The sequence below is a fragment of the Prinia subflava genome, chromosome 3 (assembly GCF_021018805.1).
Source record: "Prinia subflava isolate CZ2003 ecotype Zambia chromosome 3, Cam_Psub_1.2, whole genome shotgun sequence".
Classification (NCBI taxonomy): domain Eukaryota; kingdom Metazoa; phylum Chordata; class Aves; order Passeriformes; family Cisticolidae; genus Prinia; species Prinia subflava.
In genome coordinates this window covers 38,840,285-38,867,934 of record NC_086249.1, presented here as the reverse complement: position 1 = coordinate 38,867,934, position 27,650 = coordinate 38,840,285, and the positions used below count along the sequence as shown (strand labels likewise).

The window sequence follows — 27,650 nt, the reverse complement described above, 5'->3', positions numbered from 1 at the left end:
AGAGTACCCCAGAAAGGGGTAAGATCCAAGGACAAAAGGAGGCAATAAGGCAAAGAGAAGGGAAAGAATTCCCTAAAAACCGCGGTAACCAGCTCCTAACATCAAAGTGTGCACGAAGAATAAAGACCCAAGGACAACGGAGTGGTAAGAATTGCTGGGATTGGGGGTGGCAGCGTTTGGCGCGGAACGGGGGCTGAAAGTGTGTGTGCCTGAGAGGCGGGCTGGGGTAACACCCGGACCTTCCAAGCGAGAGCGGAGTCCCCTACGCTGCGGTTCCGTTGTCCCGCGAGGGAGGCGGCCAGCACCGGGACGAAAGTGAATGGTAAAAAGGAGTGAAAGAACCCCCCGGGAAGAAGTGTGTGAAAAGGGGACCCTAAAAGCTTTTGCTGGGTTGAGGAAAATTATTCCAAGAACACCCAGGTTATTTTAATAATCGGCTGGGTTGAAGAAATATTCCAAGAACACCCAGAATTTAGCTGGGTTGAGGAAAATTCTGAGAGCACCCAGGGTTGATAACCAGCTGGATTGGAGGAAGCAATTCTGAGACATCCAGGGTTATGTTAAATTCTGCAGAATCTATGAAATAAACCCAAGAACACCTGGGGTTGGGAAGGGAGAACCTCCAACACTGCCAGATTGAGGGTTTATGAAGGGCATTTTCTGGCCAGGTACTCTCAAAGAGTGTAAAAGTGTGTGGAAAGTAAAAGGTACCTTGTTGTTGTGATTATTTTGTTGTGTGTGAGATTAAGTGAAAAATAGAGTGGAGTGAATGTGGACGAATGAAAGTATAGAAAGTGTAGATTTTTATTTTATTTTAAGCTTTATTATAGTTCCTCAGAGAAGGTAAACTGTATTAAGAAATAGTGTGGGAGAAAGGAGAAAAGTAGTTTTTGTGGGGGTAAAAGGGAAGGTGAACAGAGACAGGGATGGGTAGAATAGAGAAAATTTTGAAAGAAAAGGGATAGAAGTCTAGTGGGGAGAAACCATCGACAGAGATATCACCCTAAGATCGTCCCTTGGGAGTTGCATTGCCGGCTCCGGTGTTGGTGCCTGTCTCAGTCCCAGTGCTTGCCCCAGGTTCTGGCTTGTCGCTTGTTTCTGCCCCAGTTTCCATCCCAGGCAAGAGTCCGCTGTTCGCAGCGGCAGCCCAGCCGGTTTCTCCCCTCCCCCCCCATCGCTGTTCGCAGCGGCGGCTCAGTCGGTACCCGGCCCCCACCCCGGTCCCTCTCGCTATTTTCCCGCAATGGCTTTTTCAACCTCATTCCCGGTATTTGTTTGTTAGTTTGTTTTAGCAGCGCTGAGCGTTGCCGCCACTGCCTTACTTTTTGTTGGAATCGGCGAGTACAGTCGCCATGAGCCACGTGGGGGGGTGACCGCGTGGTGGCTTAGCCGACCCTGGAAAAGCCCCCCAGCTGCAGCAGCGGCGGCAGGTCCCCCTCCCCTCCCCAGCCGCGGGGGTGAGTCCCCCTCCGCTTGCAGAGCGGGGGGTGGGGGCGGCTGGTTCCTTCACCCTTCCTCCCAGCGGCGGCGGCGGGTACCCCCTCACCCCCTCCCGTTCGCGGCGGCGGCGGCGGGGCAGCGGGCTCCCCCTTCCCGGCGGCGGTTCCTCCGCTGTCGGCGTGTGGCGGGTTGGTCCGGTCCCTAGCTGCCTCAGTAGCGATTCCAGCTCCGGTGGTGCTGGGCGACTGCCGGAGGCGGCTGCAGCCGCCAGCATGGGCCATGCAGGAGAGCGCGGCCACATGGAGGAGACCGGAGATTGCTTCCCCTTCGGGAGTTCCGGTGGCAGACCCCGCCCATGCCCCGTCCTTGGAGGACCAGGGGTCAGTGATCAGTCCTCCAGGGCTTCCCACTTCCTGTTGGGGAAGCCGTTCCCTTGGAAACGGCAGTCAATGCAGATCTTCTCAGGAAGAAAGGGAGTGGGCAGAAAGGGACGGTGGCCGAGCGCTTCTCCTGCCGGGAGTAGGAGGACGAGCGAGGCTCTCGTCCCCGGTGGCGGTGGCGGAGAGGGGCGGCCGCCGCATTTCTGCACGGCTGGGCCATGGCAGAGGGGCTGCCCGGTGGAGGCGGCGGCGCCGAGCCGCGCGTGGGACGCGCTGCTCCCTGCCTGCCCCTCCTCCAGCTCGCTTATCAGCGCCCACTGCAGCTGCCCTTTTCCTTATGACCGAGTGACTCGGGTCATAGAAGTTTTAAAGATTTTTTCAGTGTTTCTCATGCGCTGGCCTTCAGTTTCTCTCAAATCGGTAGCCTGTAAACTCAGACAGTGTGCACACGTGTTCTGGGATATTTTAGGAAGGACTTGTGGTTTCTTTGAGAGGAAAGGAGACAGTGTCTGAAGCTGTGCTTTTTAAATAAATGGCTGCTGCTTGATGTGCTAACATTTTTCAAGCGTTTTTCACTTGATGAGAGAGAGCTTGGCCATGTGAAATCAGTGTTTAGTGCTTTTTAAGTGTCTCTTCTACAGCTGATGAATAGATGTGGAAGGAGGAGGAGTGAAGAAAGGGAAGTATTAGTGTTCACTGGATTATTTGCTTAGTCTATGTTATAAAATTAGATGTGTAGAAAATATTTTGGAAGATGCAGACAGGAGGAAGAGTTGGAATTTGTGGAAGGTACAATAGCAAGAAGAATTTGTTTGGTAGATATTTCAGGAAGGCATGGTGTAAGTAAAGATGCAGTAGAGTGGTGGGAGCAAGAAAAGAGTTTTGCCTGTCATCAGGGATGCGGTGATATAGAGAGATACCAGAATTTAGATAAGAGATGTTTTGTTAGTCCCAGGAACAAGGAGTAATTTGTTAAGACGAGAATTTCAAGTGAAATTAGGAATAGGAGTGGTTCCAAAAGATGAAATAATTTGGCAGACCAAGAAGCTAAGGTGCAGCAGAGAATGAAGCTAAAAGGGTCATGTTAATATTAACACCAAATAAGGAAAACTGAAAATTCCAGAATTTAGTGAAACAGAGGAAAAAGAATTGAAAGAGATAGGAGGTAAACCAGATGAATCAAAGAAATGGAAACTTCTTGATAGAAGGCAATTACTTAATAAAGTACTTACTAGAAAAATATTAAAAGACATGCATCAGAAAACTCACTGAGGTACCCAAGCTTTGTGTGATTATTTCTTAAAGAACTATGGGTGCATTGGGATTTATGGGGTAGCAAAAAGGGTAACTGAAAGATGTATAACTTGTCAAAAGATAAAATAAAAAGATAATGAAGAGAACTACACTGGAAGGTAAGGAATTAGCCCTTAGACCATTTCAAAGTATCCAAGTAGATTTTACAGAACTTCCTCAAGTTCAACGATGGAAATATATATTAGTAATAACAGACCATTTAACTCATTGGGTGGAAGCAGTTCCCACTGCCAAGGCTACTGCTAATGTGGTAAGTAAAACCCTTTTGAAAAAAAAAAAAAATAAAAAAAAATTAGTCCAAGATATAGAATGGTTAATAAGAAAGACTTGGGCAGAAGAACACATTTTATGCCAAAAAGTGTTACAACAATTAATTCAAAGCTTTGGGGACCCCAGGCCCAGCAGCTCTGGCTCTGTAAGAAAACCCTAGCAGAAGCGAATGAATGTCTTTGTCCCCAAGAGGGAAATCCCAGAAGCCCCAGGGTGTCCTTGGGGAAGTGTTCCTGAGTTCTGCTTCTGTTTATTATTAATGCTAAGGTTGGTGTTGTTTGTTAACCTGTGTATACACACCAGAAAGGAACTATTATTATAGTCCCATATCTTCACCTGAGAGCTCCCTAATTTTCAAAATTACAATAATTCAGAGGGAGAGAGTTGGAATTCTTCATTCCAAGGGTGGCTCCAGCCTTCCCTGGCAGACACCTGTCTTTCAGACAAAGACAGGACCATTTTTTTTGTTATCATTTAGAACTTAGTTATAATATACTTATAACCGCATTTTAACATTGTGCAGCTTGTATTCCAAGATTTTGTTAAAACCTATGATCAATTTAATATGCTGCCATTTCTGTCGGCTATATGGTGCACACACAGATCGATTATGTTGTGCCAAAATATTATTCAAAGGAATTATAAATTGCACCATATCAAAACTGTTGTGATTAATATCTCTAACTCCAAAATGAGAAGGTCCTTTTCAGGTATTGCTGGCACTGAGGCTGCGATCTGGACCAGGGAACGAGGGTGGATCCATGCCAGCAGAATCAAAGGACCTGTGGAAAAGCCTAAGGAGTGGACAATATCATCGGAACCGGGTGATACGAAATTAACCCTAAAACGGGAATGAGAGGTGATGAACTGGGGAGATCCACATGATCCAGGAAACATACACAGGATCACACCAGACTGGGAAGCTAGACCGAGTTTGCACCAGTGGTTTCAAATACCACCTGGGAAAACTTTGAGACACCTCCGGTACCCTCCCTGGGGAGGAATACTTCCACCACAGACAGGAGGATCGGGATTGTTTCGGACAGAAAACCCCTGTGTTTTTGCCTTAGCCTGTGATTTATATAAAGAGGAGGGTGAATTACAACCTCATACATTGCCAAGCCAAATACCCTGTTTGATTCCCCCAAATACTGGACATGCTGGTTGGTGTAAATGTAAGTGTTTGAGCTGTGGGAAAAATTGGTACTGTAGTTCACACAAACGATGCTCTCGTTGCATGAAGTGTAGAGTGTCACCTGAGCCCCCTATCCAAGAAGAATTTGAAACAACTAAAATAATAACTTTGTTGTGTGGATGGGAATTATTAGTGCCTGTTGAACGAGAGGTGGCTGAGGAAAAGTGGGAGACCACGGTTAAGGAGTGTCAAGAACGATTTGCCTGGAAATTAGCTAAGAGAAAGTGACAATAGAGGAGAGGGCAAGACCAGATTGGCCTCTATAATCGCCACCGAGAAGATCACATACACCTGCTGTGGGCTGCAACCCCATAGGCATGGGAGGTGGGACTATAAGCCATACTGGACCTCTCCTTTTTCTGTCACTCATTTTCTGGCTCTTCCCTTTTGGGATGCCGACCAGGCCATGCTACAGGTGTAACCAAAAACTGTATATGGAAAGACACCAAGGCTCCTTCTTTGTTTCTCACACTCATATCAACAGTCACTGTTATAACCCTTCCAGATTAGGAAACTGCATGTACAATTGGAAAAGTATTGGATTGCAGAGAATTTAGGGGGAAGTGAATATGCAAAAGGGGAGAAATGGATGTGTTTCACCCACATTACTGAGAGTAAAGCAAATGTTTTGGTAAAAGAACAATTGATAGACAAAAAAAAAAAAAAAAAAAAAAAATTAGGCCAACACCACCACCTAAACCTGTACCAATTTCACTTGACGGTTTGTATAAGAAATTGGAACAACAATTAGAGAAAGAAATAGATATTTCACGGATGGGTAAAAATCTGTTTGTAGAATTGGGAGAAAGAATAAGTAAGGAACTTAACGTAACCAATTGTTGGGTCTGTGGAGGGGCTTTGATGTTAGAAGAATGGCCATGGAAAGGCAGCAGCTTAGGCCCAATCGAGCTCCTTAAGTGGAACCAAACAAGTATAAGGGGGAGAAAATCGGCCAAGAGGATGGATTTTAAGTTCAGTAGTCATAGGGGAGGAATGTCTTTGGTGTGAAGGAAAAAAGTTCCTTCATGAAGTAGGAAAAACCCCTTGTAAAAGATACAAGGTTAGTAATAGAACCTCTGTATGGTGGATCCCAGAAGAACCTACCATGTACTGGACCCAGAAAAAAAGAAAAAAACGGAAATTGTGAAAATAATAATAAAATCAGGTTTTTTCAATGTAATGATACAGAAAAAAATCCTTATGTTGGCATCCCAGAGATTTCTAAATTTTGGGAGAATATGGATAAGCAAAAATTGGACTATGGGAAAGCTCCAGACGGTTTGTTCTGGATATGTGGGAAAAGGGCATATCCAAAACTTCCCTCTCAGTGGAAAGAGAGCTGTATTCTAAGAATCATACAGCCAGGAATTTTTCTTTTTTGCCTAGACCTGAAGGGGATCAGTTTATGAATATTTCCCCCTTGTTTGATCCCTTGTTTTATCAGATTAATTACTAGTGTAGTTCAAGGTATGCAATTAGTAACCTTGGATTAAAAGATGGATACAACAAAAACGGTACAAAAGATTATAGTATTAAGGAAACAAAACAGAGTAGAAGACCCCCTCCAGGAAGCTAGACTGATTTATGAAGAAAATGAACATAGAAGAGATGCAAGAGAGCAGTAAATATCCGCTCGAGCCAATTTTATTATAAAAAGAAAGAGGAGGGATTGTGAAAAATGCATATTGTGTGTGTGGCTCTACGCAGATATTTACTATATGTAATATGCTAGGTAGAAAAGTTATGCAATATTAACATTTTAAATAATATAGTAAATGTAGTTTTTAACATTGAATCTAAGTAAGAAGTGTGTGTAAGGTATTGTCCTTAGCTCAAGAGCAAAGAGAAGATAACCCAGAGGTTTCTACACAGAGAGAACAATTACAACAAGCCAGACTAAAAACCCCTCTTGGATGTTTCAGAGGGAAAGATACATATCTCCTCGAAACCACCCTGGTCAAGCCAGACCATGCATATCTCCTTGAATCCACAAAGCTATCTGGTTAAGCCAGACTCCAGGACGCCAGGGGTTTTGCAAAAGGCTCGTGGCAAACGGGCTTTTCTTAGATAAAGTATGCATATTCATTAAAGTTGGTCCTCAAAAATAGAGAGGCTTCTCTCTAACGGGGCCCTTCTCCTTCACAGCCTTTGTCTGGGAGGGAGGGGGGACGTAGTCCCGGGCTACCTTCTTTGCTCTTATTTGCCTCATTATTTGTCCTGTCTCTGAAAAATTTTTTTTTTAACTTTTATTATTGTATTAATTTTTTGTAACCAATTTTTATTCTTTATTAAATTTTCATAAATTTCAAAAAGTGAGTTATTGGCATTTATCACAGGGGGAGGCAGAGATAGGGAGACAAAATGCATTTCTCTTGAGTCTGTTTTGGAAGCTATTGTAAAGTCACAAGTAAAGAGGAAAATGCAGTCTTTTATCAGGTGATTCTGATGTCTTAACTTAGTTGACTGGGAGTTACCATTCATGGTGTCCCAGGGACAACACAGTGGTTAAAATGTGTTTTTTTAATTTGTTTTCTCCTTTAAAGAACACTTGGATAAATAACTAAATTTTATTCCTTTAGAAGCAAAAATGTTTTGTTGGCTTTTTTTTTTAATCGGCACAGCTGGAATTGGCAGATGCTGTTTGCAACGATCAAGTAAAGTACAGGTAGTGTGGAAGTACTATTGTGCAGCTGAACTAAAGGAATTTTGCTGGATAACTGCTTGCCTGTTATTGTCATTGGCAAGTTGTAGGTAACTTCCAAAGCTGTAGTCTGGCAGAGGAGTAATAATTGCTTTTTTATGTATTTTTCAAGCCAAGACACACACTTTATTTTTACCAGAGTTTTTACAAAGATTCAAAATTACCACAACATTGTTGCTAAAAAAAAAAACCAGTTCCTTTTAAAAGAAAAGGAGATATGAAGAGAATAGTGACACCTGGGTGGCACAGAAAAAAACTTTTGTTAGATGAAGTCCTGACAAAATCTGGCAGAAATTCAGAGTCTGGTTTGTCTCTAGTAATTCCATTAGCATTTCAAAGGTCGGTGATATTCTGGGAATGACACAGGAGGGATTATTTTTTAAGTTAAGAATTAGTACTCTAAAGTGTTTCCTGCACCAGGAATATTGTTGCTATCGTGCAGTAGGTAAATGGATTATATCTGAGACACTCAGTTTCCTATCAGACGTTTCTCTACTTTATCTGTAGTGGCATAATTAAAGTATCAGCCACCTTTCCCCAGTGTGAATAGAGCTGTATCAGTATAAAATTGTATCTATTGGTACCTTGTTTCCACATAGGAGGAAACAAACTAGGAGCGCTGGCCTAATTCCAGAAATTGTTTTTAATTATGTTGCAGTTGCTATGCCTGTATAAACTATTCCTATTGGAGCTCTTGCACCAGATGAAAGTGACTTCAATCTGGTTTATTTGCCCTTATCCATACAGCCCCATAAAAAATTACACCACTTCAGTTTCACAGGTTTGATTTGCCTTTGTAGGCAGATCTGCTCTTTACACTCACTTATCTCCATTTATGCTAAAGGATACAAACAATGAGTGTTTTGACAATGAAAATACATCTTCTGTTCTGATATAAGCCTAATCTATTCAGTTAGCACTAGTACAAGTACAGTTTACTGTGAAGGTTAGAAGATTTCCTTCTGGCTGTGTGCACTGGAGCCTGTAGAGCAGCTGTCCCCATTCCAAATCCTAACAGCTGTTATTCAGCATCAAGTACAATGTTTTACATACTCTTATCAACTTTCAGCTCCTGTTTTATAGATCAGTGTCTTGCCTCACTTTTATGCTGTCCAGTATGTGTTACCTAAGAAAGAATTAAGAAGGCTGGAGTTAGAATATCAGAACTTGGATCACTTGCAAATAGGGCCAGTCTGCATGTGCTTGTTCTATACAGATACTGTTGAGTAGATTCAGATCATCTCTGTTTAAAAGCTACAAGTGAGGGAGAGAACTTTGATCCCATCTTAAAATGTGGAGAGGGGATTGTGATGGGGGAAAGAACTGAAAATAGGTATAAAAAATTCTAAGTATACTGCTCTAAGCCTGGGAGCAGTAAAGAAAGGACCTTGCCAGAGACTAACTCACAGGAACAGAAAGAGCCAAAAGCACAGGGACCTTTGACCACTGAGAGGACATTCACTAACTTTAATTAGCTGATCTCTGTTCTGTGCTTACTGACTGTTTCTTCCACCTCTTGCTGTCCATTCTACCTCTTCGCGTCTGCTTCGTTCCTGTATACCACATATGCTTCCTCCCACCCAATGTGCCCTCCTTACCCTGTACCTCCTTCTATGCTGTTTACAAGCAAAAGCCACCTGCAAAGTAGAACTACTGTTATGTTTACTGCAGTCCTGCTGTTTGTGCTGTGTGTGGACTTTTCCCCTGTGCTGTCCTACCTGTTTAGACTTGTTTTTTTTTTTAATGTGGTCGGGAACCTTTTACTGTTCTGTGTATTTGCTCTATCCAGCATAAATGGAACTTCAACTTTCATAAGTCCTTAGAAGACCTTAAGTGTAGTTTAGATTAATCTAAATAATCCTTTATCCTGTTCTTTTATAAAAACCATTCATGAGCAAATGACCACCCTTAATGAGATGAAATATATGAAATTCTGTGGGATAAAAAGGAATTTTGCTCTTACAGTTTTCCTGTAGGTGAACCAGTGATTTAAAAGTATAATGTTACAGCTGTGGATATATTAGTGTCCAGCATAATAGGATGAACATTTCAGAATGAGTTCTCTATTTGCTGTGTTTGGATTGCACTTGCAGTGGTTTGCAAATTGCTGGTTTATTTTCCATGTCTTACAGCCATGTAATTTGCTTTCTAGAAACCATTTTGGTAGGTGTGGGTTGCTTGTCAGAGATCCGTTCCGAAGCTTGAGTGCAAAGGAAGCAGGGTACTAATGATGAATAAGAATGGATATCTTGAGGATAACAATGGAGATGACATCTTCAAAAGCAGTGGCATTCTGGTAAGAATTTGCATGTAATTTATTAAACACTACGTGATAGTTCTCAGTAAAATGTGTTTGTATCTCTCTGAGGATTTGTCTGATGAAATTTCCTTCTAAAATGTGAAAAGTAGGAGGATTGCTCTGTATTGTGAAGTATTTTAAATTCTGAAGCATTGTACAACAACGTTACTTAGCATTGACTTCTTGCATATAAAAATAGTGAAAGCATCTTTTTGGAAAAGTAAGTTATTTTAGAGAGAGAGTTAGTGGCCATTTATGGCTCACTGTTTGTGAGCCTGTTTCTCTGAATATTTAGAACTGAATATTTTTGAACTGTCATTTTAAAAAAAGGCTTTTTTTCACTCAGAGTATAATCTCTCATGGCATATTTCACCACTACACATGAGAATGTTCTAATAGGCATTGCATCCAGCTTTGCAGGAGATACAAAATACGTAATTATTGACAAACTAATCATAGCTGGAAACTTTTAATCCTTGTATTGGTTAAAAAATATGGCAGCATGCTAAGCTACTGTGCTGGTACTACTTTGTTGGAAGATTCACACCATTTAAATAATGTACACAATTAGAAAGTGCAAGTAAAAACACTAATGAAAGTTTTACTGTAACTGCAGTGTAGTAGGAGTGATTCCTTTAAATTTAGTATTTAAAATTACTTAGGCCAACAATTCTCTAAGCAAAAATTCTTATTTTCAGCAAAGGCAGTATATTCTTACCTGTGTATATACTGACTTATTGAAATTAACTAAGAATTTGTTCCTCTTTTTCTTCCCACTCTTTGTATCCCACTGGTGGTTTATATTGAAGTGGAACTCTTCTGGTGGCAGCTGGCAGTTCTTAGAGTTTCTTGGTAGGGGTGTTTTGAGGTGCTGGATATGCACGTGCTCTGTAGTAAAGAGCAGTGCAGACACTGTGCATTCTTCTGATGAACCAGTTTCACAGCTGAGGTAGCTGTTCCAGAGTGTGCTGCTCCCAGTGAAATTAGGGTTTAGACACAGCTCAGGAACTCTGAATTTTGCCATGCCCTGCAGAGAGCAGCGGTGGCCCAGGAGCTGATTCACAAGCAGCTTAGGCGTTAATCGGATAGACTGCCTTGGTCAGAGGGGTGGTGGTTAATGTCTGAGTGCTAACTGCGGGCCTGTCAGAGGCCTTAGCCCTGCTGAGAGGCAAGGAGAAGGAGCTCAGACACATCCTTGTGCTAACACAGATACTTCCCATGGACACATAGTGAGAGCAGCAAAACAGGGGTGTATTCTCATGGGGGGGAGCACCAGCCAAGCTGACAGAACGCAGCTGCTCTGGACTCCATTGCACAGCATAGATGTACATCATTGCAGGTACCTAGGGCAGCATTAATTGAAACAGTGGATCCTCACTAAGCTGTTGGGGGAGGAAGGACAGAGAATGTCTGGTTGATGAGCTCCTGAGACGTCTGTGGCCACACTCTAAAGGTCTGATATAAGTGCATAAGTTAGACCTAAAAAGATTAATGTAAGCCGTCTCCTTACTTGAAATTAGATTGGCAAGGAAGGTGACTAAGAGTGACTATTTAATATCCCTTTCTGTAACACTCAGTTTTTCATTTTTACTTTCGAGGTGGGAGGGAGAAAAAATCTGGCCCCCAAAGTACTATGTACTCATTCCAGTGCCAAAATATGAAACACAAATCAGGAACTTAAATTCAGGCGCATACTAAGTTCCCTTAACTGCCCTTGGACAAATATGCATGTTAGATATATGAATGTAAACTCAGATACCTGCTTTGATGTACTTATAAATGTTGTTGTTTTTTTTTTTTACTGCTGTGATTCTGTGGGCTAATGTAGTAAGAAGCTAATGGAGAGGAAGCTAGGCTGCTTACAACCTTTTTTTTTCTTGCCAGGCTAATCTTTCACTTGGGTTCATTGCACGTCAAGTGTTTAGTTAATTATTTTATTTCATTTATATTTTAAACCAACTTTTTTGAGGGAAGGGGTGAGGGGAGAGGGGTCTAAGGGAGTGGTGACTAAGTTCTTAGTTTTAAATTCCCTCAGATTCTGAAGGAGGATATCAGTGAAGAAAAAACCAATTTGCAATTTCCATGTCTTAGAGCTATCTTATCTGTAGTTGCAGTAGTTCTGAAAGTCAAGTCTGGAGTGTCTTTTTTATTGATCTTTTCTAAGATGACTGTACTGACTAGTATGATTTCAAATAAAAACAGTGAAGCTATTGACTTGTAAAAGGGTTGGCTGTCATTTACTGCTTAATTCCTCTTTTGCTGAATCATTTCTGTGATATTAACTTTATTTGTGACACTTTAGTAGGTGCGGGCCTGAGGGGGAAAATGTTATAGTTCTTTCACAATTCATTGGTTTGTGGATATTTCTGTTATGTTGTTTCCACACTGAATGACTCATATGTTAAATGAACGTGCCAGCCTCAAGGCATGCCCTCGCTACTGCAGCCCACAGTGAAACTTGATGCCATTGCACATAAAAATGTGGAAGATGCTCATATCCGTTCGAATCCTTGGGAAGTTCTGTGCACTTCGGACGCGTGTGCTAGCAATTACTCAATGTATGCTCTTTCAAAAAGCTGTGTTTTACCATGTCTGATGGCTCTTTTTCACACTGTTCATTTGCTGAGTTTCTAAGCTACATCTGTCTTGTGAGCCCAAGCTGGAACTGAGAAATAGTAATTTTTAGTTTGTTTTTTTTCTTTTAACAAGGTGGTACGGTTTCATTGTATTCATTTCTGGACTATTTGATGAGAGGCTACGGAAGTATCTGATTTGCATTGCCACCTGTGTATTTTTTAAAGTATTTTGACAAATTCAGAAATTGTTTTATTTTGGAAGTTGATAGCACAGATCTAATGCTCTCCACATTGTGAAAACACTAATTAGTGTTAGATTGAACCAGTTGGACCCAATTACCCTAGCTCTCCTTGAATTTTGGCTTTCTTACCCATTTGATTTTTCATTGTTTAATAAGAATGTGAAAGACGAAACAGATTTACCAATTGATGAAGTCACACAAATTATCACTTACATTACAGAACCTTCACATCAGAATGTTGCTGGGAGCAGGTTCTTTAGTGTCTGTAATAGGGACATTGTGCACTCACAGCAGTGAGAAGGAAGGCTTTGAAAAGTATTTGAAGTGAAACTTTTTTGATATTGTTTTTAGTCTTTAGGACGTTTGGGCTTTCTTCATGTGCCGTACAGTGGTGTTAACTCTAAGCCTGCATTGATTTATGTAGTGAAAGTATGTCTATGGCTCCAGAATTTTTGTTCTGTGGTTTTCTTTTGTGGTTTTGATAGGACTAAGAAAGATTGCTGTGACAGGATAGATAAAACATATCACAAGTCAGGTATTTTGGCTTTTAAATAATGGTCGTGTTCTGTCATGCATAGTATGTAGTGGAGGAGTTTATGCCAAACAGATACATTTATGGGAAGACCACTCTTTAATATGAATTTTTCACTCAACATTACTCATGGCTGTACATTGGGTGCACCTTTTTCTGTCTGTGTCCCTGCTTGTTTTTGTGAGGAGGTTGTCACTGCTCACCTAACTCTAACAGACAGGGAGCTTGTCTGTCCTGTCCCTTGTTGGCTGTAGCAGCAAGACTAGGCACAGAATAAAAACTATGTGCAACTGTTAAAAAAATTGATCACAATTCCACAGGAAATACTGAAGGTAATAAAAGCAACTGTTCAATCCTGTTTGCTATTCTAGCACCCCCAGACCAGGTGATCTCAGGTCACTTTAGGCCATTTAAGGACTAAAATGGTATTAAAACATATATAGTTATAACAATTCTGCCATTTAATCTTCAAGTGGTGTTGATGTATAGGCAAGAAGAAGGAGGTAGCAAAGTGAAAACACATCAGAAATAACTGCTCTGGCCAGGCTGATGTGTTTGAAAAAATGGTGTGAAGGGGCAGAGGGTGGTAATTTTGAACAGCTGCATTTGCTTTTAATAGACCATAGTAACAACAGCAAGCCAGAAAGCGGGCATGCTGGTGTATTCCACATCTGCAGGTGTAAAAGCTGCCTCGCTTCCTGGACTACTTCTTGCAGTCTCCTCTCTTCCCAGTCTTTGACTTGTCAAGAGCCTTCCTTTGTTTACCGGGAGACATCCTGGAATCGTGCTTGTGTCTGCTGCAGCGTGTACAGTTTTAGTCCTGCTCTCTCGCTTTCCCACCTGTTCCACAGCGCTTTTCTGTTCCTGTACTGCGTGAGGAAGATGAGCAGCTCTCAGGTAAAGCTCAGGGGCTGAGTTTTGACGAACAAATCAGGGTTTCTTACAAATATAGAAGAAGCATCGATGTCAGGGGCTGCTGGTACCGTCCTCTTTCTTTTCCCGTGGAACCCTTTGCTGTTTTCTCTCCAGAGGGGAGGCGATTTCACCCGTGGCAGCGCTCAGCTCTGCGGGTTACCGGCACACGGACCGTGTTGCACATGAGCACGTCCGGGTGGCCTCGGTGTTCCCCGTGAGATCTGTGCTCGAGCCAGCGCGGCCAGGAACGTCTCCATTGGGATGGTCCGGGCACCGCCGCGGTGCCTTCGGGAGGCGAGAGGCTCCTGCCCGGGCTGGGCGGCGTTAGGACCCGACGGGTCGCGCCTGCCTCTCTCCGTGCTCTCTCCCTCCGCCGGTGGCTCCCGGCGGCCCCGGGGAGCGGCAGCCGCCCGCAGCCGGCCGGGGCCGCAGGGACCTTTGCCCGCCGGCCCAGCCGCTGCTCCGCGCTGGCTTCATGTCAGCGTTCTTTGGTTCATTTGTCGCAGACACTTAGCTCTTCCTTCGGTGGTTATGCAGGGGAGTGTGGCACGCGTTCGCGTTCGAAAACGTGCTTTGGCTAATGCTGAAATACGTCGAATTTAATGCCTACATGATATTCGCACTACAAGACTTACAGCAACTACTATGTATCCTGCCGAACTCTTTGTAGAGTAATATTTGAAACAAGACCGTAAGAATAAGAGTTCTACCCATTAAACTAGAATTAGAGCGGAGCAGAAGTTGATATATTATCTGACACTTGGCTTCTGTAGTGCCTGTCACAAAGTAATGGCTCTCTTAAACTGTACATTAATCATCACCAACAAGTTCAGAAATGTCTGTTTCAGTCCAGAAACTCTTACTACCAAATAAACAGCTTTGGTACTGTTGGAATGAGCAAAGAAGTGTCTTTAATAAGAAATTCCTTTACCTCTAAATGAAATAAGTTTACACCTTTTCTCCCATGAGTTTAGTTTATTGCTCTTGCCCACCTTCTACTTGAAAAAAGCATGGGGTAACTTTGCAAGTAAATGTCCAATGAGGTATATTTCAAGTTATATACATTCAGAACATACTATAAAGCATACAATAGCTTTAGAAAAGCAAAATGTCCCTTTTATTTTAGAAAGTGACAGTATTTGTTAATGGGATGTGTTATTAAAATGATCACAGGTAGAAGCTGTTCAACTGAAAGGTAAATCTGCCAAGTGACAGTTCTTGCACTCAGATACGCAGCCCGTGAAAACAGCAAAACAGAGTAAGTTACCTAAGGAGAATAATTTTTATGTTCTTAGTATCCTGGTAGTGAATGGTCTGCTGCTTTCAGAGCACAGATGATGTTGCCTTTTGGGTTCAAAAATTTTATGCAGCCTTTCTGCAAGCTGTTGCACTGCTTTTATTCCAAACAGCTTTCCTGTCCTTGCTGGCACTAAGGTCTTCTCAGACCCACAGCTGCCCATGGACTGAAATTCCCTTCTCTACCAGAACCAGAGCCTACACTCAAGTACCACCATATGAAGTTCATGTAGCACTTTAAATCTCTGTTTCTTGTGTTCTAGTACAAGCTGTATTTTCTCTATCCAAGAAGTTCCCAGGCAATCTTTATGGTTCTTTGTGCTGTCTGTATTATTGATGTATGAGTCTTCACTTTTACTGTCTCTTGTACTGTGTGATGCTTCAGCCTTTTACTTCTGCCCTGTTTACCTGACCCAGCCCCTGACTAAGCCCAACCTTGCATTGACAGTGCTGGCAGCCTTTCCTTCTCCCCTACCTCCAGACAATGTAATATTTTCTTTGCCTTCCCAGATATGATGGGGAAAAAAAATCAACCAAAATATATGAAGCCACATCCTTACTCTCTATTTCATTTTCACCACACCTATCCTAATAAAATTTAGACTCTGGACTTTGATAGAAAATTGTTATATATGTTTTATATATGTTATAATGTTATATATGTTTTTGAAATTGCTAATACAACAGGGCAGTGTGGGTCTTAGTATGCACAGTGACAATGTGCATTTCAAATTGAACCAGGATGGTCTAATCAAGATAACCAAGCAGTAGAGTTGTGCTGTGCTAAGGACTCAGTGGTTAAGCTAATTCTAGCTCACTTGTCTGTGGGTGAATGGTAAGGAGTCAGTTCTTGGGTGCTTGTTAGCAAGATTTGTGATAAGAATCCTTGTTAAAATAATTCTTTAAAAGAAGCGATAAAGGGAACACTGTTCAATATCAGGTCTTTGAAAAATAGATAAGCTTCTAAGAAACTGACTGGGATTGGAAATGAGGGAAAAATATATTTTAGATAGAACCTGCAGTGATGGAGTAAACAAGTTCATAATCATGCTGGTTTTGATTTTTCACATATTTGTGAAAAGAGAAAGAGTGACCTGTACCTCATATGGGATTTTTTTTTTTTGTCTGGTAAGGTCACAGGACTGATTTTTATAATCATACTACACTTGTTTTCTTCTAACTGTCTTGCGTTATTTAAGCTGCCTTTTTTTATTTGTTTGTTGTTTTTTGGGTGGTTGTTTTGTTTTTGTTTCTGTTTTTTTATTGTAGTGTGTGTTGAGCAGAGGTTTTTTCACTGAACTGCTGAGGTGGGCCCTGGTTCCTTCCTGAGGCCAAAGCAACTGGTGTGTTTTCCCATAACAGGATAACTGATCTAATGATTGACTTCCATGAAACAGATGTAATCCTCCCACCCCCTTGCACTCGACACTGGCATGCAGTGATAGGACAAGGGTTCAAACTGAGAGGAGATAGATTAGGTGTTAGGAAGTAATTCTTTACAGTCAGTGTGGTGAGGCACTGGAACAAGCTTCCCAGAGAAGTTGTGGATGCCCCATCCCTTGAGGTGTTCAAGGCCAGGTTGGAAGGGGCTTTGAGGACCTGGTCCAGTGAAAGGTGTTCTTAACCATGGCAGGGGGTTTGGAACTTTAGATGATCTTTAAGAGCCCTTCAAACCAAACCATTTTATGATTCAATGACTTGTCTAATTGATACTGATAATTAAAACAACTTCTGAAAGGGGGCAAAGACTTCATAGCTGATGGTCCTTGTCTTTTGTTTTTCATGTAAGTTATCTTAGCCAGACCTTTAAACAGATAAGTGTCAGTGCTTGTGAGTGAGTGAATGTAAGACTGAATAAATTAAATCTATGAGAGACTAAATGTTAGTTACTAACATAAATTTATCTGGAGATTTTGTAGATAACTGTTACCCTCCCTGTGCCTAACACATTGAGTTTTATTTCACTAAGTTCCTTACAGTTGAGTCTTTAATTTGAAACCTCATAAAACACAGACTGGTTTTTTTAGTGGGTTTGTTTTAATATGTGTCTGTTATCTATCTATCATTGTTTAAATTTGATTCAGTGTTTCTGGGATACACTTGCTAATTTTGGTGAGATTAATAATTTTTTTTGAATCTGAGTAGCTGAAGTAACCGCAGATTTTATGCCATGATACTTGCCCCATTTTCTGAATTATTAACAAATATACCATAATACAGGACCAAATAAATCCTTTTCAGCATTTTGCAGTTAACTCTTTGCTGTTAATGACATTCATTATAACAAAATCAAATCATTTAATTCAATATTTTTTCTGGTCAGATTTTGATCAGATTTTGATCTATGATTGAGAGTGTCCTAATTTTTTTGTTTGTTAGCTTCAGGAGGCATTTTTCTCTTACTTTGGGCCTTGAAAGAACTTATTTTCTGTTACCTGGAACAATCTTCCAGGTTTTCTTATTTTCTGTTTTATTTTCTTTTTTACATGGTGCCTGGTATGACTTTTGGTTATTGTTTATGCAGCCCATTCCAATGTCTAATCACCCTTTATGTGAATAAATTCTTCTTGATAGCCTAACTCTTCCTGATATTTGTACTCTCCCTTCTCTGCTTTTTAGCTGTGTTGATTTGTCTTGAGGATTTGCCCGTGATTCACAGTGGGGAGAAAAAAGCTAGTGCCAGCCCTGAACACAGTCCAGGTCTTTATTCTAGGATTGAGGAATTTAGTAAATACCGGGGTGAAGTTAGTGCACAGAGCTGTGCATCATCCACCAGGCATATGTGTGTAATGCTATGGTAATGGCATGATCGGGATCTGTTTAATAAAATACTGTATAGCACTGTAAGACTGTTTTTTTGTATAATTGTAAAATAACTAGTTCCTATGATGCTTTGCATCATGCAGACATGCTGTAAAGAATATCTGCAATTTTAAATCTTAGCAGTGTAAATATCATACAGTTGAAAGTAGGAAATATACACAGAGGAGAAGGGAAATTCTAGTAGTCAGCAGGAGCATTCATACTTTGGGGATCCAGCTTGTAACTACATCAAAAGACTGATTTCCTTAGGCCATTTCCACAGCATAGGCAGAGACTCCTTCACAGGACTTTTTGCAGTGTTTCAGGAGTTCCTTCAACCAAATCTCTCTCCGGGAGCTTTTCTCTATTTACTGTAGGATAGGATCCATCTCCTACATCCCACTCTTGCTTACTTTAGACATTTGAAAACAGGTGATGTGTATATAACTACTTATCACACATTTTGCTCATAGGGGCTGTAGGGGCAGGTTAGTAAGCCGAATTTCAGAGAAAGCTTTGAACAACAGTAATGCAGTGTGTTTTCAGATATTTAAGGGAGTTTCTGTAAAGTATAAGTTGTATGACAGAAAAAAGGCACAAGAGGTTTGTTTGAAAATGCACCATGTGAGAGGAGCTGGAAACTGGACTCCTGGCACTGAATGGCAGGTGAGAGATAGGAAGGGAAGCAATACAAGTTGCATCCCTGAATTTTATTTTTTTATCAGTAAAAAGTGGAGGTTTTTTAAAATGTTTTAGGCAAACACAACATAATAATCAAATTAGTATGATCTAATGGTCTTTTCAGCTTTATGTTTTACAAAAATTGGCCTGGTTTCAAACATGAGCAAACCACAGCTGTCTTCCTGAGAAAGATTAAGGAGCAATAGGTGTGGTAGTGATAAGCAAGGATGGACCTTGAAAGTGAAGACAAGTGATAGATGCTGCAGAAGTAGCCAGGGAGACGTGTAGAAATACTGATGTGTTCACCAAGTGATTGACTAGGAAAAGGGCCTTTGCAGCAGTTGTCTGAGTGAATGTGTGTGATATTAGGCTGTGTTTGTCAAAAGCAGAGAAAAAATATGTTGCTAAATCAAAAAGCATAGAGCAAAATCTTGCAGAATCAAAACATGATGATGATGATGATTAACCTGATTGAATACTTTAGCTGATTGGGAGGATTAAGCAAAATACCATCTTGGAAATGTTGCTTTGAAAGTATCTGCAAATTATGAATATGAATCTTGGGATTTGGAGTATATTTCGGATGTAAGGTGATGCTAGAGTTACATGTCTGAGCAATAGGCAGGAAGATGGTGTAGCTGTGCAGCTTTGTGTGTGTCACCAACAATTAAGTCATTCATAGGAAAAACTGTAAAGATCAGTCCTCAAATATAATTTTATTATTTGACATTCTTCACTCCTACAACCGCTTCCCACATAATATTGCTTAGAATTTTTCCCCACCTGGCACAAAGTACTGGACATTAATGGTTGAGTTTGATTTGTAATGTCACAGTGGGGTGCCTAGCATGAAAAGATGTATTTTGCATTTGCTGGGAAGGCACTGATCTTTTCATTTGGTGAACACAGATACAGTAATTTCCTTACAATTAAATTACGAAGTCAACTCTTCTAATAACAATACTCCATTGTATTTCAGTAATAATTAATTGATTCTGTTCCTTATTCTGATTCTACCTGATGATATAAGAATTCCCCCCAGGAGGAGGAAGCTTTCAGTTTGCTTGAGAATTTTATAGCCAGGTCCCATGTCAGCCACAGTCATCTTTTCCTTCCCCCTTCAGCATGTACCAGAACTCACAGATTAAGAAAGGACAGAGGAATTACATCTGCTCTTGGCTAACTTTCCAGTGGTATGTAGTTGTATGGACATGGTAGCAAACAGTGTGAATAAAAAACATAGAAACATAGAATTGTTTCTATGTTTTTCTGACTTAAACCAGAGATGAGGCAGTTTTATTATCAAGGAGGCATAACCTGAAGAAAAAATCAGGACAGCTTTTTTTGTTGTTGCCTTTCAATAAATTTCTGCCAGGTGTGAAAATTTAAACTGGTAATGTATGTTTACAAGACTAAGAAGAAAGGTTGTATTAGGTGTCGAGTAGTTAGGTGTCAAGATTTTAAAAAGATAAAGCTTCAGGAAAAGAAATTAAAACCCACCTTTCTTTGGAAATGTAATTCTGGCAAGGAATTTGATATTAATGGCCCATCAATAGTTTCAGGTTGTTCAAAGAAAGAGCAGTGATAGCCAGACAAGGCAGTAAATTACTCTCTGCTTGCTAAAAATTTGTGAAATCATAAATTCATTGGGCAAACATACCTCACAGGCACACTGGGCCCTGGGACTGGGACCTCTGCCTGCACAAGGCTGAGCCCTGCCAGCTGCATCTTCCCCCCAAGTCCCCATGTGCCTACAGAGTGACACCAGGTTTGAGGGTGTAACTCTCTGGAGATAAAATAACCAAAATCTGACACTATATTTGAAGTCCAGTTTTGTAGATTCTTTACCATCTGCCAGTTTCAGAAATACATGTGGAATATGACTGGGAATTCAGTATTAAAATGGCAGTAAAGATTTTGGTATCTGTCGTGAGCTAACACCAATTCTAAAAAGACAAACACGTTTCCTTTCTTCACAAATTTTGAAAATCTCATCTGCCTTGCATATCTATGAGTTTCCTTATGTATAAGTGGTCCAAGTCAGTGTGTCATCTTGGCAAAAAATGCTTCTTAATGTCCATGTGCGTGGAAAACTTTGTTTATAGTATTATTTTTTCCTATCTAGAAATAATAGCGCTTTGAGTCCTTATCTCTCCATGAGTGCTATAGGCAAATCAATGTCTCAGTGATTTTAAGATGTTCATGTCCTCATGTATGTTAATTTTTAAATGTATTATTTTTTTATGTTAAGGATCTTGTTGCATCTTAAGCTATCCTGTAGGAGATACAAAAGTAGTGAGAGATTGTTGATTGTCTTGAACATTTTTTTGGGTAGAAGGTGTATTTATTTTGATTTGTCTGGTTACATGCTGATCTCTGAAGGTGTAACTCTGCTCTAGTGGTAGGAAGAATGGTATCATATCCTGGACAATTCATTCTGTCTTTGGTGTGGCTGTCTGGAAGAGCTCATGCTAGTGAAGGTACGAGGTGCAGTGATGACATTTACAGGCACGGCCATGATGGCCTCCCGAGCTGAGAGACAGCCTTGGGTAGAGAGGAAGCGTGGATCCTCCTGGGGTCGGTGGTCAGTGCTGGTGTAGAAGGTTGGGTGACACAGCTCTCCACGGTGTAGCTTGGGATTCCATGTGCTTGTGCCACCACAAATCTGATATTCCTGGAGTGTCTCTACTGCTTCTGTCTCACGTTCCTGTTGTGGTAAAGTCTGTATTTCAGTAGGCAAACCTCATTATGAGGTAAGCAATTTTTTGGTACAGTCTCTTTTCTCATTAGCAGTTGTATGATACATGGTGCATGCCACCATGGGGTTTCTCTGAAACCTTAGAGAGACACATTGCCAAGCTCGAACATCTCACAACCTTCAGATAAGCATAACAATGACACTTCTTATAGAAATATTATTTACTTTTGGTCAGTTTTACAGTGTTTAAAAATATAGGGAGATTATCTCATTTTAGTTTTGGCCATTGTGTTACTAAGAGGCTGAAAATCTACATGAAGAGCTGATGAAGATAAATACATCACCTTTATTGATTTTAGACCACTCTCTTTTATTAAAAATAATAAAACAAATTACATATAACGATGAAAAAGCATCAGCACACAGGAGGTGAGCAAACACACTGCAGGTACTTGTATTTGCCTGAAGGGGAATGTGCTGCGATCAATTAATGCTCTATAAATCTCTTGGTGTAAGATATCATTGTTGCCTTTGCTATAGCTGCAGCATTTTAGGGTAAAAATAGAGATCTTGTCATGATATAGGCACAGATCATTTTTCTGTGATTAGTTTGGTGTCTCTTTAATTAGATCTGTGTGCTGTGTTACCTGATTTTATTCTTTTTCTCTTTATGTATTTAGGGCCTAGTCCTGCCACTGGGTTTGTTCAAATGGACCTCGATAGCCTGGGGGCCTGATGAAGCTCATGGGACTCTGCACGTTCTCACTCTGAAGATCTGGTTGTAGGCTTGAACCTAAATTTCTATTTTGTTCTCCTTCTATTTGCTTCTTAAATGATGAAAATTATCCTTTAAAATTATGTCTTTGAGTCACACACATCCACTTTAGTAGTGTCCAGACATTGTGTGCTTGGGATGGTGTCAGACATTGTTAAAATATTTCTGTTCTGTTGTGTGTCTAAACGTAATGATTGCTCTGATTATTGTGTTAGATTTTTACATTTAGTGACTTTCTACCTAAAATGGAGGAGATTATCACCTGTGTTTTTAATCATTGTGGTATTTCTCTTAACTCAGATTTTTAAGTCAGAGTAACTGTTAAAACTGTTCAGATTATTTTAAAGATGTAGGTAGATTTGTTTATTTCTTGCTGGACACAAAGTATAATACTTTATTTGCAAACTTGGTAGCCCAGTATTACTGAAAGCTTTCAATGTGATGATACTCTGATGTAATAAAATAAGTAGGAATAGACATTACCTTTTACTAGCTCTCCTGTTGCTTTTCTATTCCTGTGGCTGTGGTTACACAACATGCAACTGAGAGTGAAGATATTTCTATTTTTTGTGAGCCAGTGAATACCTTTGGTTGACAATGAGTGCTGTTCCCTGTCCTGTTCCATGTTGCAGTTTCACTGAGTACTAAAGCTGTAGCCCTGATAGAAGCTATAGAAAAGACTTTGAAAAATCACATATAGAGTGTGATTACAAATATAGAGTGTGATAAGGAAAAATAGATGTGTTCGACCTCTATACATGTTAGTATTTACATTGTATATATTTTTAAAGCAAGTATACTTGCTTTAAAAATATATTGTATATGATAATTAAGAGATTAAAAGATCCCAAACTTCTTTCTATATAGAGAATCAGAAAAACTTTGTTTTTGTAGGCTTGTTACAGTGTTATTAAGGAACTTCACAGTGTTTGATGAATTTCTGCATATTCAGAATAGAAAAGCACCATTGTCCTGTTAGACCAAGGAGAAAACTGAGCCACTTGTTTAGTCAGTAGTAAAGTCAATGATATGAAATGGATTCTCCTGCCTTTTAACCTTGTGCCTCCGGCTCCGTTTTTCCCCTCAAGACCCAAACCTTCCCTTGTCATCATCTGCTTTGCATTTCTATGTGAAAGGCCCAAGGTGCTTCTGTTTGGACTCCCAGAAAAAGAGGAAGACAAGGTTGGTTGGCCATCTGCCAAGGTGTGAGGTCTGACTCGCTCCTTGCTCACGGGGGCTGCTGGTGAAGGCAGAGGCAGAACTGAGTGTTCTGTGTGGCATCAACTGCCTTAACCACATGCCCACTGCTGTCTTCCTGTAGTTGTCTGTCTTGTTCTTGGCATAACTCCTAAAGACAACACGTATACCAACCAAGAAATAATCTAATTTGATGCACAGCCCTGATTCACTTCCTGAGCTGTGTCCTGCACACACGGCCGCAGTCCCGTGGAAAAACTCAGCACAGTGCACGAGGCCACAGAGTAAGGCTCTGAAGTGTTTAAACTTTGCAATGAAAGTTTAAACTTTCACTTTTAATGTCACTTATTATAGCTATAGCTTGAACAAAAGAAAAATGAAAGCTTTTAGAGCAGGTTGTAACCAATTCGTTTCTAGCACGTGAATGTGAATATCCAGCTCCGTGAAACACAGAACATCAGCTGATGGGAGGAGGCTGGCCTCCTCCAGGGAGGAAGGGAAGGAAGAAGGATGGCTGCTTAACACCATAGGTATATCCAATTTGCTTCCAAGTCTCAGGGACTATTTATGGAGTGTTGACTCCAGCTCTTTAGCTTTTGTTTTCTCTTCTGAATTCCCACCCCTAAAAAATAGCTCCTCCAGAGGTTCTCAGTGCAATAGACATTTGGGGGTGTTGCTGTAGTTTGCTAATAATATAAATGAAGGAACAGAAGTCAAAGGTGGGATTTTCTCCCATGTTTTCCGGTTGAAAAATAAGAGGAGATGCTCCCTGTTCTCTCCACAATGAATTTCAGGGGCTATCCTTCTGATCCTTGATCTCACAAATAGATGGCAAAAACTTTAATGATAGGAAATGCTGCTCTTGGCTTACAGCTTTAATCTTCTTCCTGAAGAAGTTGTAGTGGCCTGCTGTGTTTGCAAGCTACAAAGGATATGTGTGTAGGCTCCCGTGCAAGAGCAATTGTGTTGGGAACACAAGCTCATCGTGTTATCTTTTATGTTAGAATTTGGTGGCATATTAAGTTTTTTTTCAGAGAAACCTTGCCAGACCATGGTCTGAGTTTCAGTTTTTGTTAATGTCTATGGATGGTGCTTGAGTTTGGTCACCATACCTAGTGATTTGCTATGAGGAAAACAAAACAATCTCAAGCTTTGGTTTTGCTTATTTTTCTCTGGGATATGCAGTCTTTTCTCTCAAGTCATGCAGCAAGTTCCTGTAAAAAGAACTGGTGGGAATACTGTTAGGGAAAATTTGGTCAACCCATTCACCGAAAGTCATAAAAATCAAAATATTTGCAAAAGTATTCATTAAATAAAAATGAAAACCCTGATTTTAGTACTGATTTTGTTTTAAAATAAGGATCAGTCTTCAACATTTCATAGCTGTGGAAAAATGGTGGGAATGGGACAAAAGAGTCTTAATAGGCAGAATCACGTTAAGTCTGTATCTCAGCTCAACACTTTGTATCGTGAAACCATGGCCTGAAACTGCTGCCTGTCATATCAGATAATGTTATCACTGATTTACATTACTTCATCTTACCTGCCTTTTGTAATCTTTTAGCAGGGATCAGTGGTTTTTTCTGTGTTTTGTGTGTCTTCTTTTGGTTTGGGGTTGGGTTTTTTTTTACCAGCACCTAACAGCCCTGATCCATGATTTGGCTTCTAGGTACTAGGATAATACAAGCAGTAATCATGCTTGCTGCTGAAAATTTTCTATCTTATTTCATTTGCATTTGTTTGCCTTCAGCTTCCAGTCATTGATTCTTGTTATGCCTTCTCTGATGGATTAAAGAGCTCTTTAGGACTCCCTGTTTTCTCCCCAGGAAGATGCTTTTACTCTGTAATCAAGTTACTTCTCAATATTTTTTGTTGTTGTTTGTTTGTTTTAAGAAAAAGCTAAACAGATTGAGCTTTTTAGGGTTCTCATTATTTTTTCACATTCTTGAATGATTTTTAGGCTCTTTTCTATCCATAAAACTGTGGTACTAGTCACATACACAGAAATAAAATTACTTCTCTAGTTCTTCTTGTGTTAGTATGGTTAGAAATTGGTGTTATTGCAAGGTCAGATAAAAATAACCCTACCTAATATGACTTCTACACATCTGAGTGTAGTTATTAGAGGACAGAAAAGGATGGATGATTTAAAAAATATTAAAATATTTTTAAAGATCCACAAATAAGCAAAAGTGGGTGTGCAGGAGGGATGCCTAAAATATTTATGTTAAGGTTTTTAAGGAGCTAGAAGTGAAAAGAAAAATAATTTTAATTGTAAATCAACAATAATCTATCAAAACTTAAGTGCTATGTTTAGCAGAGTAATACATACTTGCAGAAATTTTGTAGGATTGAATGAAAAATGTTTGTTATTAACACACTGTTGTGGGTCACTGGAAATAGATACTGTAAGTGGATGTGAATATACATATCCCTTACATCCATTTAATCCTATTAAGTAGCCACTTGCTTATATTTGGAAACCCAAGAACAGTTATGTGATCTGTTATGCTGAAATAGAAGAAATAACATAGTATTAAGAGTTCCTTTTGTTATAAAAGTTGCCACTATTAAGTCATATAAAAGTTCAAACAAGCAAAATCCAGAGCTTCAAAGAGGCTCTTGGAAGTTTTAGTGCTTCCGTATTTCTTTCCAAAGGGATGGCTATTTCTTTTCATTTGCATCCATACTTTGGGACAAGGTTAAGTTAAATTTACACGAAGGAGACTAATCAGATGCCTGTCTGGTCAAAACATCTCAGCCCACCCAATGACTTTCATGCACATCATGCATACAAGCATCTGAATTGAATCTGCACTTGCAGCCCCACACTTATCCCTCCTGGAAACCATCAGATTTTCATTAAATTCAACTTAAGACTGTTTAAAGTCCTAGTGCTGTGCATTAGTTTAATGCAGGTTTGTCTAATGTTGTGTCTGACAAAACTTTGAGGTCACCACATTGACTTTCTGTCCGAGCTGACTTGAGTTTTGACTTTGAAAAGAAGGCATCTTTCCATTGTGGCAGCATTCCCTCTGTGAAATTTGGGGCGTATTCCACAAGGGTCTTCATTTGTTTCAGCAAAATGAAAGTTCATGGAAACATGGTAAATGAGCAAGGAATGAGATTTAAAGTAATGCAAGAGAATTAGAATGCTTTAAAATTTGTGGAAAAGAGGTAAAGGCAAACAAGAACTGAATAGAAAGCCAAATGGCCTCTAGTTCAGAAAGTACTAAACGAAATAGATTTTGACTACAAGTTTGTGTGTGTTAATGAAAAAGTTATTATTAAGATTTTGGCAACACTGGGTGGCTTGGGGTAGAAGTTGTCCCCGTGCAATGATGAGCTCGCAGAGCCCTTTTCAAAACAACCATATGCTGTTGGAAAAGGCAAGAGAAGTGGACATTTCCTTGGATGTTTTTTGGTATCACAGGCTTAGTCAGTGTAAAGTATGTGATTTCTTACATCCTAGGTTGCCTCAGTTTCTTCTCCTGAGTCTCAGAAATCTTGGAATAGAACCATTAAGTAAGGAGATGACATCACTGGGAAAGAAGATGATAGAAGAAACAGGATTATTATGATAGAACCTGGAGACAGTCTCTGTAAGAGTGCTAATTTTACTTCTTTTCTCTGAACAACCAATTAAGAGGTGATCTTCCTTCCTGAACCAGCAATAAATTGCTATGGCTGCTTGTAATGGTAGATGTTTGACCAATGCAGCACCCAGTGCAGTGCAGTGCATACTGGAAAACCGTTTTGGACGTGGGGGGAGGGGACTCTGGCTATAAAATTACTTTCCCATTAAATAATGCTACTGATGACCCTTTGGTGAGCAGGTACAGCTGCCAGAATGTATTTTTCAGCTTATCTTTGCACAGGAGTGTGGACAAAAGAAGAGGAGTAAAAGGGAACAGAAAGGAGAGAAATGGAGAAAGGATAAGAGTCCTTTGAGGCTGCCTCTGCTCTTCCAGGATATGTTCTTTGCCCTCCCTAGTGAGTGGTATACACTGATAGCTTGTAGTACTTGTAGTCTTCCTTGAGCACCATACCTCCAGGGGAAGTTAGCAGGTTTATAAAGTTTCTGAGTATGTGGACAACCCCTCAAATGAATGAGAAACACTCATTGCATTGTAAGGGGTGAGACAGACACTACTCAGTGACACCCATGTACACTTAGCTGTATTCAACAAAAGGGTAAGACTGTCCTGTCAAACTATGCAAGTTCCCCTTTTGAAGCTGTGAGCAAATTGTTATTCCCTCCAGCAGTTCCTGTACTTGCTTGCATGCAGTCTACATCCACAGTAGGTCCTGGGTAGTTACTAGATACAGTGATGTGT

At 40.4% G+C, this 27,650-nt stretch overlaps 1 long non-coding RNA gene across 3 annotated transcripts in view; it reads left to right on the top strand.

The window, feature by feature from the left end:
• LOC134549199 (uncharacterized) overlaps positions 1-26,778 on the top strand; it is a 44,016-nt gene extending 17,238 nt beyond the window's left edge. For all 3 annotated transcript variants that reach the window (XR_010080020.1, XR_010080021.1, XR_010080022.1), the window contains 2 exons: positions 9,453-9,596; positions 22,022-26,778. This is a non-coding gene — a long non-coding RNA (uncharacterized LOC134549199). The remainder of the gene's footprint in view (positions 1-9,452; positions 9,597-22,021) is intronic.
• Positions 26,779-27,650: the final 872 nt, after the last annotated feature.